We start from the raw sequence: 15,868 nt of genomic DNA, 5'->3' as shown, positions 1-15,868 counted from the left end.
TCATTTTGTAGAAAAAGAGGTGCAGGAGCTCATTAGCATAACTCATTAGCATAACTTATTTGCATATGTCACGCCCCCTGACATCACCAGAAGTGTGTCAGAAGGCAACACCCACCGCTCAGGCTCCACTGGACTGTTCTGGGTTGCTAGCTATTGGGGGGCGGGGGGACGTGCAGATCTGTCCTCGCAGAGGAGGGAGAGCTTGTACCTGAAAAAAACTTGGTCTTAAAAGTGCCACTGGACTGTTTGGGGCCGGGGGGGGCCTCTGCAGCTTACCTGGCTGCTTCTTGCTCTGACTGAGGGCTGCTGGGAGCAGGGGGCGGGGCTTGTTGCATGTGCCCACCCCCTGGGCTCTTTACTGCCGGAGCTCCGCTCCTGTGCGCTCCTGCAGGAAATGACCCCTGCACACACATATGAATTTTTTTAAGAAGAAAAAGAAGGGCATCCATGAGAGTTAACTGGAACCCCCATGTTCAGAGGAAATCTAATTCTGGATACCAGAGAGCTAGTGCTTTCATGCCATGCTTTGGAGATTTCTGGGTATCCACCATTGGAGACATGATGGTGGGTTAGTTGGCTCCTTTTCTCAACCCAGTAAGGCTGTTCTTTGTTTCATTAGCTTATTGCTGCAAAAAGCTGCCAGTAGAGGGTGTTGTGTTCTCATACATTGCCTTAGGGCAGATTCCAAAATCATTCTTAAAGTCATGTTTGTGTGGCAAGCCCACCACAGATGGGTTCAGAGGGTGTGGGATATTCTTTGCATTTCTGACAAGTCCTTCTTGGCTCAGGCGGTTTCTCCCTGAATATGGTACACTCTCTACAAGGGCTTCATATGACCATGAGAGACCAACTTCACGCCCACTGTTGAAGCTCCTTCTTTTGCACGGTGCCTCCTGAGAAATGTACTAAATCAAGACCACCCCAAAACAATGGCTATTCACAGAGCAAATGCTCCGCATTGGAACAGAATTATTTCCAACATTTGTGAGAAACTGGAATTTTTCTGATCTTACATTTGTCATTTTCTCGGGCTACAGGAACGGAGGAGGCCTCAGCGGATATATAACCCCCAATGACGTTATCCAACCAGAACAATTAGCAGATCTTCACATCAAATTGGATTGTATTGAATGACATTGCACTTGAACAACCTTTCCACTTTCTGTCAATTGTCACACCATCTCAGTCCTATAGTCTCTCTGTGTGTGTGTGTGGGGGGGTCTTTCTGGTTCTATATAGCATGGCCATATGTTTATGTGAGCTTTTTTATTCCCCAGGGCTGTGCTTAGAAAATAATGGCTTTTTTTTTTTACTTGTATCCGCTGGCTGGCAGGCAGGGCAGATATGGTAACCAGAAGTGGAAGTAGCTCATCCCTCTCCAAGGACAGACAACCAGCCTTACTGCCCTGCAGGGGGGAGAGCCAGATTAGTGTACTCAAATATTAGTGCTGTTTTCATGGAACTCCGTGACAGGCCAGGCTATGGACATTTAATAATGAGTGGACAAGGAAAACAAAACCAACGAATGTATCTCTCAGCTCCCTGATGCACCAAGTGGCAGGAAGTTCCAGGGTCCCCATTTCATAGGTTCACTTTCATTGCAAGGAAAAAGGATGAGAGGTTTTTGGTGTTTTTCTTAAATCCGTCACTTTGCACGTTTAAAACCCAGTATCCAGCAGTATCCAGAAATGCCCAGTCAAGAAAAAGGAGGAGGAGGAGGAGATTGGATTTATACCCCACCCTTCACTACCTGAAGGAGTCTCAGAGTGGCTTACCATCTCCTTCCCCCTCCCCACAACAGACATTCTGTGAGGTAGGTGGAGCTGAGAGAGCTTTTTTGAAAACTGCCCTTGAGAGTACAGCCAGCTCTGAAAGAACTTTGACTGACCCAAAGTCACACCAGCAGCTGCATGTGGAGGAGTGGGGAATCAAACACGGTTCTCCCAGACTAGAGTCTATGCTCCTAACCACCAGTGTTCCCTCTAAGCTGAGTTAGTGTGAGCTAGCTCACAGTTTTGTAGCCTCTGGCTCACACATTTTTGTCTTAGCTCAGGAAGGATGGCTCCAGTGCAAACTAATTTATGCAGTAGCCAAATCACCTGCTCACAACTTTAATGCCAGTAGCTCACAAAGTAGAATTTTTGCTCACAGGACTCCACAGCTTAGAGGGAACATTGCTAACCACTACACCAAATTGGCTCTCTCATGGTTCTCAAAGAGAGCAGCTCATCCCAGCAGCCTGCCCACTACTCTAGCCAGCCCCGGCCCCATTAAAGCAAACAGAATGGTTTACTTCAGCCACAAGAAGGTGGGATTTGTCTGGCACCTCATAGCTGCCACCAGTGCTCTTTCAAGCAAGCCCCCTTCCAGCCATTAGAAAAACACAGCTTCTTAACTAAAGACACATCTCAAGTGACTAAGCTAAACCAAATCGGGAGCAAAGGCCCCCTGGGCCTTTTTGCCAGCTGGGCAGAAACGGGGCAGCCAAAGTGCAATGCCACTTGGGTTTACATAGCGGAGGTTTTCTCCCCCTACCCACCCTTAGCCATCGAGGAAACAGACTCCAAAAGGTGTTGGGTCACCAAAGTGAATGAAGCAGAGTTTGGTTGCCATGGTTTCTAAGGCCACTCCAGACACAGTTTATTGGCACTAGGCCCGCCGTTGGCAAAAGCTGTGCTCTAGAAACATGGAGATGTAACAGATCCGACACCGGCCCAGGCCCTAGCGAATGCTTGGACGTCTTTTCAGTAAGGTCCTCTCCTTCGTGAAACGGGGGATTGGCCCTGTGTAGAGCAGACAAAGTATCTTGAGAAAATAAGTGCTTTACTCAACATGTTTTATGGTGGGACAGTCACTCTTCTACCAATCTAAAAACCAAGGTGTGTCTCATTTTTTGTCGATCATATACTAAGAGAACTTTGAAAGGTTACTGATAATGTATATATTTTTTATCCTATCTTTTTTCCCCCAAGGAGATCAAGATGGTGTACATAGTTTTCTCACTTCTGTTTTTCCCTCACAATGATCCTGTGTGGTAATTTGGGCCAAAAGAGGGTGAGCAGTTCAAGGGCACCAGATAAGTTCCATGACTGAACTGGTATATGAACAAGGGGTTGTCCTTATCCAGTACTCTAACATTACAACACACCAGGCTTGCCATTTGCCTGCCCTGGCGGTTGAACTCCCACTGTTGGCCCCAATCTCCCACCCTCAAGAAACTGAGAAGCAGAAGAAAAAAATGCTGGAAAATGGCCTCCATGGTGACGCTCTAGAAATTTCCTTGTGCTTCTATGGCCTTGATCATAGAGATCAAGAAAAATTCCTAGAGCATCACACAGAAGTGATCAGATCCTCCCCAAGCTCCGCTTTCCCCAAACACCACGCTCAAAATCTCCCGGCATTTGCTGAGATAGTGCTGGCAACTCTGTGTGGAAAATTCCTGGAGATTGGGGGAGCTGAACTTGGGGAGGACAGGGACCTCAGCAAGGCATAATGTCATAGAGTCCACCCTCCAAAGCAGCCATTTTCTTCAGGGGAACTGATCTCTGTAGTCCTCACCTGGAGTTTGGTAACCCTGTGAGACAGCATTTTAGATGAGAGATACGAAGATAATTTGGTTGTTCTATAAAAGGTTGTTGATCACATTTTCATCCCACCTTTTCTCCAAGGAGACCAGTGACATATACCATTCTCTGACTCTGTGGGGAAACTCTGCCATAATTATTTAGGAAATTGTAAAAGGTAAAGGTTCCCTTGTTCGAAAGCCAGTCGAATCCGACTCTAGATTTGCGGTGCTCATCTCCGTTTCAAAGCCGAAGAGCCAGCGCTGTCCGAAGACGTTTCCGTGGTCATGTGGCCGGCATGACTAAACTCCAAGGCGCACGGAACACTGTTACCTTCCCACCGAAGTGGTCCCTATTTATCTACTTGCAATTTCTTGCTTTCGAACTGCTAGGTTGGCTGGAGCTGGAACTAGAGACGGGAGCACACTCGGGTCTCGAACTGCTGAACTACCAACCTTCCACAGCCTGCAGTTCAGTGTCTTAACCAATTGAGCCACCGCAGCTCCTTAGGAAATTGGTAACCTGCCTTTTCAATAAAAAGGAGGAAAAAGAGCACTCAGAGTAGCCACATAAAGACTACAGTTTAACATGAAATAAAAATTACTATAATACAAAAAACTTTTAAATACCGTACAGCAACAAGCCCCAGATACTTAAAGTGATAACACTTCAAGACAAACAGCAGACGGTCAACAGCAAAATCATGAAAGCCAGCAATCGATAGTAAAGACCGGCAGAGCATAAGAAATCAACATCTCATCCAGGAGGACTGCTACTCTGTGATATTTATTCTAATAAAATAATAGCAGGGCATACAACTGGTCATCAACAGTTTATAATCTATCTCAGCAGCCACAGTGTGTGTGAAAGGGTACCTTCATGTTTGTGCACATACTTCTTCGGCATTCTTGTGCAACAAAGAAGAGATGCATCCATTACCCACTTTATTGCAATTTCTTGCTTTCGAACTGCTAGGTTGGCAGGAGCTGGAACTAGAGACGGGAGCTCACTCCGTCATGCAGCACACTCGGGTCTCGAACTGCTGAACTACCGGCCTTCCACAGTCTGCAGTTCAGCATCTTAACCACTTGAGCCACCGCATTATTTATTTAAAGCCCCCCCCCCCAAAATTATTAAATCCTGGCTACGGGCCTGGGTGGTTTGCCATTGCCTGCCTCTGCAGAGCAGCCCTGGACTTCCTTGGAGGTCTCCCATCCAAATACTAACCAGTGTTGACCCTGCTTAGCTTCTGAGAGCTGACAAAAAAATCAGACCAGTCTGGGATATCCATGTCACCTTATGCTTGGGTGGTGGAAAGTCCTTAGGCAAAGAGCCGTGGTGGAAAGTGCCATCAAGCCGTGGCTGACTGAGGACAACCCCACAGGGTTTTTGAGGCAAGAGACAAGTAGAGGGTGGTTTGCCATTGCCTGCCTCTGTGTAGCGACCCCCGGTGGTCTCCCATCCAAGTACTAACCAAGGCCAACCCTGCTTAGCTTCCAAAACCTGACAAGATCATTACGGCCTACTCGGAATGAAAAGGCTGAATGCCCTCGGCTAACCCTGCATTCATGACTTGGCAAACCACGAGCATCACAAGGGTGCCCCTAAAAACAAAATCGAGGCACGCCACAAACTGAAAACAGCAGAGACGGTCAAGATGTGTTGCATTCCATTCCCTGGGGAGATACAAACAAGCATGAGGACAGATGCAGACACGGACGTAGAAGCGAGTGAGCAAAACGCGGCCAGTGTTCCCCCTCCACCTCTGTCCCATCAGTACATTCCTTCCCCCACTCCCACTGGCAATATCTCCCTCCTGGGCAACTGGTTGTTGAAAAGGGCTTTACGTTGCTGGATCTGGTAGGAAGCAGCTTCCTGATCCCGGCTTGGAAAGGGTGGAGAAGCTCTCCATAGAGATCCCAGCCCTTCCTGTCCACTCCTTTTTCAAAAGCATGAATATTCGTGTTTCGGCTGAAGCGGCAGATGCTCATTGGGAGAGCTCGTTTATCAGAGCACCTACCACTGGCAATCATTTAGGGCAGCGGTCCCCAACATGGTGTCTGTAAACACCATGGCGTTCGCTGACACCTTTCCTGGCACCCGCCAAGGGTTTTTAGGAAGTGGGTGGGGCCAGGTTGGGCATCTGCCCAGCAAGGCTTCTGATTGGCCACTGGAGATTTGATTGCCTGTGCAGATTGCTAACGGTATTGCTTTGGCAGCAGCTGCCACCACTGGACAAGGATCTTTGCTGTGTCACTGAAAGTAAGCCATGACAGCCATTTTGTGGCTGGCTCCACCTCCTGGGCAGCCATTTTGCAGCAGCCGTGTTATTGTCTTCAATCTCCTCGCGTCGAATTCTTCCTGTGCCAGTTTCCTGAACGCTCACTGTCTCTGCCAGTCCACATTACCGTCCAGTGCTCATATCGGTGACACACACTGTATATACAAGTGTTATGTCTGAATCCCAAAGTTGTCTGCAGGTTCCAAAAGGTTGGGGACCCCTGATTTAGGGTCATGGTAGGCATGTCAGGAACTTGCAAAAGGCTATGCATACCCTTGACCGAAGAACGGTACACTCCTTCTATCTGGGATGGTCGTCCTCTTCCACCGATTGCGCAGCTTCAGGAGGGACGCACATGGAGCGGTGAGGGAGGTAGGGGACACCCGCCTAGCCAGCCAGATCAGCCGAATCAACCCTGGCGATCAACTCCTGGGGCAGCCATTTTGCAGCAGCCATGTTATTGTCTTCAATTTCCTTGAGCCGAATTCTTCCTGTGCCAGTTTTCTGAATGCTCACTGTCTCTGCCAGTCCACACTACCGTCCACCATCCCGGCTATGCATTCATTCTGAGTTATGTGTATTCCATTATTCTATGTAAGCACAGGAAAGATACCCGCTATCAATGTTCCCTCTAAGCTGTGGAGTCCTGTGAGCAAAAATTCTACTTTGTGAGCTACTGGCATTAAAGTTGTGAGCAGGTGAATTGGCTACTGAATAACTTAGTTTGCTCTGGAGCCGTCCTTCCTGAGCTAAGACAAAAATGTGTGAGCCGGAAGCTAAAAAACTGTGAGCTAGCTCACACTAACTCAGCTTAGAGGGAACACTGCCCGCTATACAATTCGGCATCCCGAAAAATTCAGCACAACAACTATGGAGCGGTGAGGGAGGTAGGGGACACCTACGTAGCCAGCCAGATCAGCCGAATCAACCCTGGCGATCAATGGGGTAACAGATGTCGCAGCCAGATCGCCCTCACATCCCGGCTATGCATTCATTCTGAGTTATATGTATTCCATTACTCTACGTAAGCGCAGGAAAGATACCCGCTATACAATTCGGCCTCCCGAAAAATTCAGCATAACCACCTTATTGTGCTGCTGAAGGATGCCTTCTCTGCATTCAGCTGCGAACAGAACTGAAATGGGGATGCCAGTTTCAGGTTCCTATCCAGAAGGGATGTTGCAACATTGTGCAATGCAGTTTCCGCTTCCGTTCCCCCGCCACTCCCTCGAGCCCCGGCAAGGGACAGAGCGTGCCTCGTGTTCAGAGGCAGTCTACCTCTGAGTTCTCACTGCTGGGAGCAACAGCAGGTAGAGGCCTTGGCTTTCCGTCTTCTTCTTAGAGGCCTCTTTTTGGCCACACCAGAAACCAAGATGTTGAACCGGATGGACCTTTGCCCTGATCTAACAGGCAGCGGGATCTCACTTTGGGATATTTCCTGCGATCGTCCTAGCGAATCCCACAAGGCTGATGATCCAGCCACCCGCTCAGATCCTTTTTTGATATCACCCTTTCTCGTTGACAGATGAAGATTTCTCTCCAAAAGACGGAAGGAAGCATGGGGGGTGGGGGGCGGTTACATGCACATTGACTCCCCGGCACTCCTAGCGAATCACACAAGGCTGATGATCCAGCCACCCGCTCAGATCCTTTTTGATATCACCCTTTCTTGTTTACAGACGAAGATTTCTCTCCAAAAGACGGAGGGAAGCATGGGGGGCGGGGGGCGGTTACATGCACATTGATTCCCCGGCAACCTGTTTGACAGGCTTGCGGCCTCCACTTCTATCCCACAAAGTCAAGTATCAAAGAAAGGGCACAGCTGGGAAGGGAGGGGGCTGCCCTGGGGATCGGGGCAGGGTGGGGCCCTCTTCTCAGGCTTAGCCCCCTCCCCATCCCGGAAAAGTCGGCAAAGCGTTAGCTCATGCCTGCCGCCCGGAGAGCAGACAAACTGCACGACACCACCTGTTCCCGATAAGCTGCTTAATCCCGCTCCATAATTATTCTTTATTAATGGACGCCCTGTCTTCATTACATGCCTTAATTAGTGTTTGGTGAGCCAATACAAAAGGGATAAGGGTATGTCAGATTTTCCAAAGGGGAGGTTTACGCAGCGCTACCAAAATAACCTCGTCTGGGATGTTGGAGTTCCTGTTTCAACGCTGCCCATCGGCCGCACTTGTGAGAAGGGATCCCAATTAATCCCATAGCAAGGCCGGGTAAACCAGAGTGCGCTGCCTGCGGGTCCCTCTCTCCTCCCTCCCACCCCGCTCTTGGCTGGAGTCTCTGAGCTCATGCAGGCCACAGTGAATTCCTGTTATGCAGAGACTCATTCACCAAGGTCCAAGGAATGCCTAGACTCAAACCGAGCATCTTCCTTCTATGATCCGCTGCCCTGCAGCCGCAGTGTAACTCTCCGATTCTACTCATTTCACAAGCATAGTGCCTGTTTTGTTATCAGTAATGGCATCTCAACGGCATTGAGTTTCCTTGTACGCACTGAACCTAACTATCTTGTGTGCATGGAGTGTAAGTGTCCTTACGTTGCATCCGACTTACAGTGACCCTGGGAATTTATGACCTCCAAAAATGGCCTATCATTAACAACAAGAAGAAGAGACTGGATTTATACCCCGCCCTTCACTACCCAAGGGATTCTCAGAGCGGCTTACAATCACCTTTCCCTTCCCCTCCCCACAACAGACACCCTGTAAGCAATGTTCCCTCTAAGCTGTGGAGTCTTGTGAGCAAAAATTCTACTTTGTGAGCTACTGGCATTAAAGTTGTGAGCGAGCGATTTGGCCACTGCATAAATCAGTTTGCCCTGGAGCCCTCCTTCCTGAGCTAAGACAAAACTGTGTGAGCCAGAGGCTAAAAAACTGTGAGCTAGCTCACACTAACTCAGCTTAGAGAGAACACTGCCTGTAAGGTAGGTGGGGCTGAGAGAGCCCCTTCAAAGACTGCTCCTGAGAGAACAGCTCTGAAAGAACTTGTGAGTGACCCACAGTCACACATGCAGCTGCATGTGGAGGAGCGGGGATTCAAACCCGGCTCTTCCAGATTAGAGTCCGCGCCCCTAACCACTACACCAAACAACTTTGCGTAGGACTTGCAAACGGAGGGCCGCAGCTTCTTATACTGACTCAAACCATCTCACATTTGGTCTTCCTCTTTTCCTGCTGCCTTCCACTTTTCCTAGCACGATTGCCTTTTCCAGTGACTCTGGTCTTCTCATATGGCACCCAAAGTACAGTAGCCTCAGTTTAGTCCTTTTAGCTCCTGCGGAGATTTCAGACTTGATTTGATCTGGACCAGGAGTCGTTTCGTAGAAAAAGAGCTAGGGGAACTCATTAGCATAACTCATTAGCATATGCCACACACCCTGACATCAGGGGCCCGGCGGTGGACCTGCAAGGCCAGCGGGAGTGCGAGGAAGCCCCGCCAAGGCCCTCCCTGGCCCCAGGCAGGCAGGGGTGGGGAGAGGCAGGGAGGAAGCAACTTGCCCTCCCTCTTCTCCTGCCTCCTCCTGGCTGAATGAGGGCCGGAAGCGGGGCGGCCGGAAGCGGGGGGCGAGGCTTCGTCATGTGCCCCGCCCCCGCACCTCACCCGGGGGAACTGCGATCCCCCGCGATCCCCCCAGAAATGACCTCTGATCTGGACTATCTTACAAGTGGAAATATTTTTTTTTTCAGACTTGCAGGTTTAGTGGTGGAAAGGGCCATCAATTCACAGCTGACTTACGGTGACCACATAGGGCTTTCAAGTCAGGAGACAGAACAGAGGTGCGTGGCCTTTGCCTGCCTCTGTGTGGCAATGCTGGGCTTCCTGGGTGGTCTCCCATCCAAGCACTAACCAGGGCGGGTCCTGCTTAGCTTACAAGATCGGACGAGATCAGGCAAGCTGGGGCCATCCAGGTCAGGGGCTTTCAGTCCAGGGCTATTTTTGAGCAGGAACGCACAGGAACGGAGTTCCGGCTGGCTCCCAAGTTGGCCCCACCCAGCAGGAACGCATTAGCATAATAGGCCACACCCAACAGCGGAAACTCATTAAGATTGGCTACATTAGGGGTGTGTGGCCTAACATGCAAAAAGGAGTCCCTGCTACAAAAAAGCCCTGGGTTTGGACAACAAAGAAGGTAAACAGAATAAGAAGCAAAAAGTGGGTGTGGCTGGATGAGCACACTTCTGGTAACATGGGGGTGTGGCCTAATATGCCAATGACCTGTGCTGTCGGGGGTGTGGCCTAATATGCTAATGAGTTTCTGCTGTGGAGTGTGGCCTATTATGCTAATGGGTTCCTGCTGGGCTCTTTCTACAAAAAAAAGCCCTGAGTGTTACTATAGAAAAATCTTCACCAAATCTTAATTGCCATCCATGGGGTCATTAGAGAGAGAGGAAGAAGCTGCCTGACCACCACCCCACCATCACGCCTGATCTAGTTTCCAGCAGAGGGACCCCTTCCCATTGGTACCGGATTTCGTTGTTCCTATTCTTTTTGAACCCTGCAAGCCACTGATGGGTGCCAATTCTGGCTCAAAAGCAAGATAAAAATATAATGAATGAGCCAATGAACAAAGCAGTAGCTTCTTATTTCGACGGGACAAATGTTTGGTGTATTTTGAGCCAGCGAGTGGCATTGCATCAGGGTATATAAATGATGTTTCCGGGAAACTTCCCCTCCCTGTTTTTACACTGGGATAGTGTGCAGAAGAGAAATTGAGTTCTCAGTACTCTGCAAGCAGCCAGTTCTCTCCTGTGCTCAGAACTCTAGAGCTCAGCTCGCCATGGGAGAATTAGCCCATCTGTAATGGATGTAATGGAGGCTACTAGAGTCAGTGAAGGAAGGCCGCGGTGGCTCAGAGGTTAAGACGCTGAACTACAGACTGGAAGGTCTGTAGTTCGGCAGTTCAAGACCCGAGCGCCGCATGATGGAGTGAGCTCCCGTCTCTGGCCCCCAGCTCCTGCCAACCTAGCAGTTTGAAAGCAAGAAATTGCAAGTAGATGAGAAGGTAACAGTGTCCCGTGCAGCTTGGCCATGCCGGCCACATGACCACGGAGACGTCTTCGGACAGTGCTGGCTCTTCAGCTTGGAAACAGAGATGAGCACTGCCCCCTAGAGTCAGATTCGACTGGCTTTCAAGCAAGGGAAACCTTTACCTTTACCTTTTTAGAGTCAGTGAACATGGAGTTTTTGTGTTCTTGGGGTTTCCCCCCTGAGGATGTTCTGCAAGCCTATGATTGTGCCACAGGTTGTGGCATGATTATTTTTATGGAGGATCTTATCAGTGCATGGTCATATAATCAAAACCACACGAAATAGGGTTGCCAGCATCCAGGTGGCACCTGGAGATCTCCCACTATGACAATTGATCTCCGGACTACAGAGATCAGTTCCCCTGGAGAAAATGGCTGGCTTGGCAGGGGTCCTTTGGGGGGGGACGCGGGGGGACGCCATCCCCCCGGGTGAGGTGCGGGAGGGCGAGGCCTGGAGCTCCCTGCTGGTGCCCGCTGGAGGTCGCTGCCGGCTGTGGGGAGGACACACTTCCGGTGATGTCAGGGGGTGTGGCATATGCTAATGAGTTATGCTAATGAGTCCCCCTAGCTCTTTTTCTACGAAATAACCCCTGTGCCTTGGAGAATGGACTCGATGGCATTATACCCTGCTGAAGTCTCGCCTTCCCCGGGCTCCCTTTCCACTGAAGATTCCAAGGACTGACCCTGGGATCTGCCACACGCCAAGCCAATGCTTTACCACTGAGCCAACAGACCCACCCTCACAGTAGGTATTTGTTTTGGTAATTACCAGCACGTACATGACGGGTGAGTTTCAGTTTTTCATCCCTGATGGTTTGACTTCAAAATCCGTGCCTGAATTTCACATTGCCAACGGCACCTGTGATTCTTTGTGCACACACCATTTTCGATTTCCTCCCGCCGAATTCTTCCTGTGCCGGTTTTCTGAACGCTCACCGTCTCCGCCAGTCCACAATCAATGCTCCCTCTAAGCTGTGGAGTCTTGTGAGCAAAAATTCTGCTCTGTGAGCTCCTGGCATTAAAGTTGTGAGCGAGCAGTTTGGCGACTGCATAAATTAGTTTGCTCTGGGGCCCTCCTTCCTGAGCCAAGACAAAAATGTGTGAGCCGGAGGCTAAAAAACTGTGAGCTAGCTCACACTAACTCAGCTTAGAGGGAACACTGGTCCACATTACCGTCCACTGCACGGATCGGTGACACGCACTGTATACACAAGTGTTGTATAAAACAACCTGCATACGGCACGGAAGCAAATCTACAGTTCCTCATTGCGGAAAGCGCAGCGCTAAAACGGCCGATGTAAACAGGAATGAAGATTTGCAATATGGGGCTCTGGGCTCCCCACGAATAAGGTTGTGTCTTCCACATCTTTGGGAAGAGAGGTTTTGGTGTCCCGGTACCACATTCCCATATTTTGGGGAGTCATGTGACACCTCCCCCCCCAACTTCATTGTCCCTTTCTTGGGTTTTTCCCCACAGTTCAATGCCTCCCCTGACCTTTCCTAGATAAAAGGTTGAGCGATGCGCAGGGAAGAAAGCCAACGGGACCCCCCAAAAGAGAGCAGGGTCCTACGCTCACAAAGCCAAGCTCAGCACGAGTCTTTTCTCTGCCCACTGCCCTCTCCCGGTTAATGATTGCCGTTGTTGGCAGCGAGTTCCAGGCCGCTGCCCGGCAAGAAAAGGCAATTAATTCAAAACTAACAGGATTTGAGGTTCTCAGCAGCCTGGGGAGACCCCGTCCAAGGGGAGGGTTGATTAGATACGGGAGAGGGGGGGAGACCTGAAATTCTAGGTGGCGTCCAGAATACCTCGTTGCCTTTTGTGCCGCAGAGGGGACTGCTGGGTTTGCCAACCTCCAGGTGGGGGCCAGAGACCTCCCGGAATTACATTCAGTCTCCAGACTGCACCGATCGCTTATTATCTATTTATTTGAAACGTGTATTCCACTTTTCCTGGAGAAAATGGCTGCTCTGGGTGGTGAACTGCACCGCATCATACCCTCCCAAGGTCCTTCCCCTCGCTAACCCCCATTCTCCCCGGCGCCACCCTCAAATCCCCAGGAATGTCAGAAACAGAAATCGGTAACCCTGAGCACTGCCAGCCCAGGGAGATCTCTCACACACTTCCCCCCCCCCAGGTGCCAAAGATAGCCCTTACCAGTCTGGTATTGCCAAGGAAATCTGTGCTCTGAATCGAACTGTCCTGAGAATCCTTGTATTCTGCCGAAGTCTTTGCTGCCTGCTTAATGCCTGGCTGCTCCAGACTGCTGAACATAAGAACATAAGAGAAGCCGATGTTGGATCAGGCCAGTGGCCCATCCAGTCCAAAACTCGGTCACACAGTGGCCAAAAATACCAGGTGCCCCCCAGGAGGTCCACCAGTGGGGCCAGGACGTTAGAAGCCCTCCCACTGTTGACCCCCCCCCAAGCACCAAGAAGACGGAGATCACTTGCCCCAGAGTTCCTATCTATACCTTGTGGCTAATAGCCACTGATGGACCTCATATGTTTATCCGATTCCCTCTTGAAGCTATCCATGCTTGTAGCTGCCACCACCTCCTGTGGCAGTGAATTCCATGTGTTAATCACTCTTTGGGTGAAGAACAACTTCCTTTCATCCGTTCTAACCCGACTGCTCAGCAATTTCACTGAGTGCCCACAAGTTCTTGTACTGGCCAGCGGTGTTCCCCCTAAGCTGAGTTAGTGTGAGCTAGCTCACAGTTTTCTAGCCTCCGGCTCACACAGTTTTGTCTTGGCTTAGGAAGGACCGCTCCAGAGCAAACTAATGTTTGCGGCAGCCAAATCGCTCACTCACAACTTTAATGCCAGTATCTCAGAAAGTAGAATTTTTTTGTTCACAAGACTCCACAGCTTAGAGGGAGCATTGCTGGCCAGAAGAGATTTCAGGGAATGCCCACACCACACCCCAAATCAAACTGTTTCAAAAGCTAACTGCCCCCCACCAAAAATCCCTAACAAGTGTTTTCTTTGCAAGGGCCTGGATTATTCCCTTTTCAGAGACAGTGAAGCCCTGCTGCAGACAGCCAGGGCTGGTACCGCTGTCGGAGTATTGGATAAGGCCCAAGAGGAGTCTGGGGTTCAAATTAGGGATGCCAGCTCCAGATTGGGAAGTGCTTGGAGATTTGGGGGGTGGAGCCTGATGGGCGGGGTTTAGGGAGGGACTTCAATGGGGCATAATGCTGCACAGGGCTTTTTTTGTAGAAAAAGCCCAGCAGGAACTCAGTAGCATAACAGGCCACACCCAACAGCAGAAACCCATTAGCATATTTGGCCACACCCCCATGCCTTCCCTTGGCTTGCCTGGCACCCTGCGGCTGGCGGGAGCCCGGGCAAGCCCCCCCTTGAAGGGAAGGGAAGGCAGTCGCTGGGGGGGTGTCGCTCTCCTGGCCTTCCCTCTGTAGCCATGCATGCAGAGGTTTTGGCTGTAGTGGGCGTGGCCAACTCTGAAGTCAGCCAGAACTCCGTTCCTGTGTGTTCCTGCCCAAAAATAGCCCTGTTGCTGCAGAGTCCACCTTCCAAAGTGACCATTTTCTCCAGGGAAACGGATCTCCTCCACTGCCTGGAGATCCATTGTGATCCCAGGAGATTGCCAGCCACCACCTGGAGGTTGGCAACTCCAGTTCTTTGCTGCTCTCTCTCTCTCTCTCTCTCTCTCTCAATCTCAGCCACTCTTCGCCACATGGCTAAGAAGCCTCACAGGAGGTTTGTTTGTGTGAAGGAGCCCTTTCCAAGACAAAGCACGTATATTGAGCGGGGCTTGAAATAATCAGAGCAGGGGGGTCCCCCCCTCCCCCCTTGCCTTCAGAAAGCAAATGAATGATAAGACATCCCAGCAGGGAAAGGGGACGGGCCCTGCAGTGTCCCGCTGATGCTATTGACTGATGTTCCTTGGAAGTTGCAAAACAAGAGAGCAGAAGATGAAGGGGAGGTCAGCGAGGGGGGGGCAGAGAGATGTCACACATAAACACACAGAGAGCCTTCTGGGAGTCAGCAAGTCCTCCCCTCACACACCCTCTCCCGGAATCCAATCTCCACGGCCTGGTAAATCTGACAACCTGCTTCAGCCCGAACTCAAACACTTCTCCGGTGTTCTGAAATAAGTCTTAGGGACCGGCTTAATGGAAGGAAGGGAAGCAGGACAAGAACAGAAAAGGAGCCCTGCTGGATGAGGCCAATGGCTCGCCCACTCCGACATCCCATCTCCAGGAAGCCCGCAAGCAAATTAGGTTGGCCAACGCCCCTTCCCTTTTGCTCATATCCCCCACCAGCAGGTATTCAGAGGCAGGGGTCATTTCGTAGAAAAAGAGCTAGGGAAACTCATTAGTATATGCCACACCCCCTGACATCAGGGGCCCGGCGGTGGACCTGCAAGACCGGCGGGAGTGTGAGGAAGCCCCACCAAGGCCCTCCCTGGCCCCTTGCAGTCAGGGGTGGGGAGAGGCGGGGAGGAAGCAACTTACCCTCCCTCTTCTGCCTCCTCCTGGCTGAATGAGGGCTGGAAGTGGGGCGGCGGGAGGCAGGGGGCGGGGCTTCATCATGTGCCCCGCCCCCTGCACCTCACCCGGGGGAACTGTGTTCCCCCGCGTCCTCCCCGATATGACCTCTGTTCAGAGGTGTATTTTTCCTCAATATCTGTCCACACGCGTGACATTCTCTGTGATGGCCCCCACCTTACAAATACCTGAAGATCTGGGGGGTGGAGTCTGGGGAGGCAGAGCTCAGGTAGGAGAGGAACCTCAGCAGGATATAGGGCCATAGATTCCACGATCCACTGCAGCCATTTCCTCCAGGGGAAACGGATCTCTGTCAACTGGAGATCAGTTGTAAATCCTTGAGGCTGGCGACCCTATGATGAGCCAAGGAAACAAGACAAAACTGGGGCCAATATAGAACCAATAATACACTCTGAACCATGAGTAGTATGCTAATCCTTATTGTGGGTTTGACAACTGTGTTAAATGCTTATTGTGGAT

The sequence above is a fragment of the Gekko japonicus genome, unplaced genomic scaffold, assembly GCF_001447785.1.
Source record: "Gekko japonicus isolate JY-2015 unplaced genomic scaffold, Gekko_japonicus_V1.1 scaffold558, whole genome shotgun sequence".
NCBI classification, from domain to species: domain Eukaryota; kingdom Metazoa; phylum Chordata; class Lepidosauria; order Squamata; family Gekkonidae; genus Gekko; species Gekko japonicus.
This window is presented reverse-complemented; position numbering follows the sequence as displayed.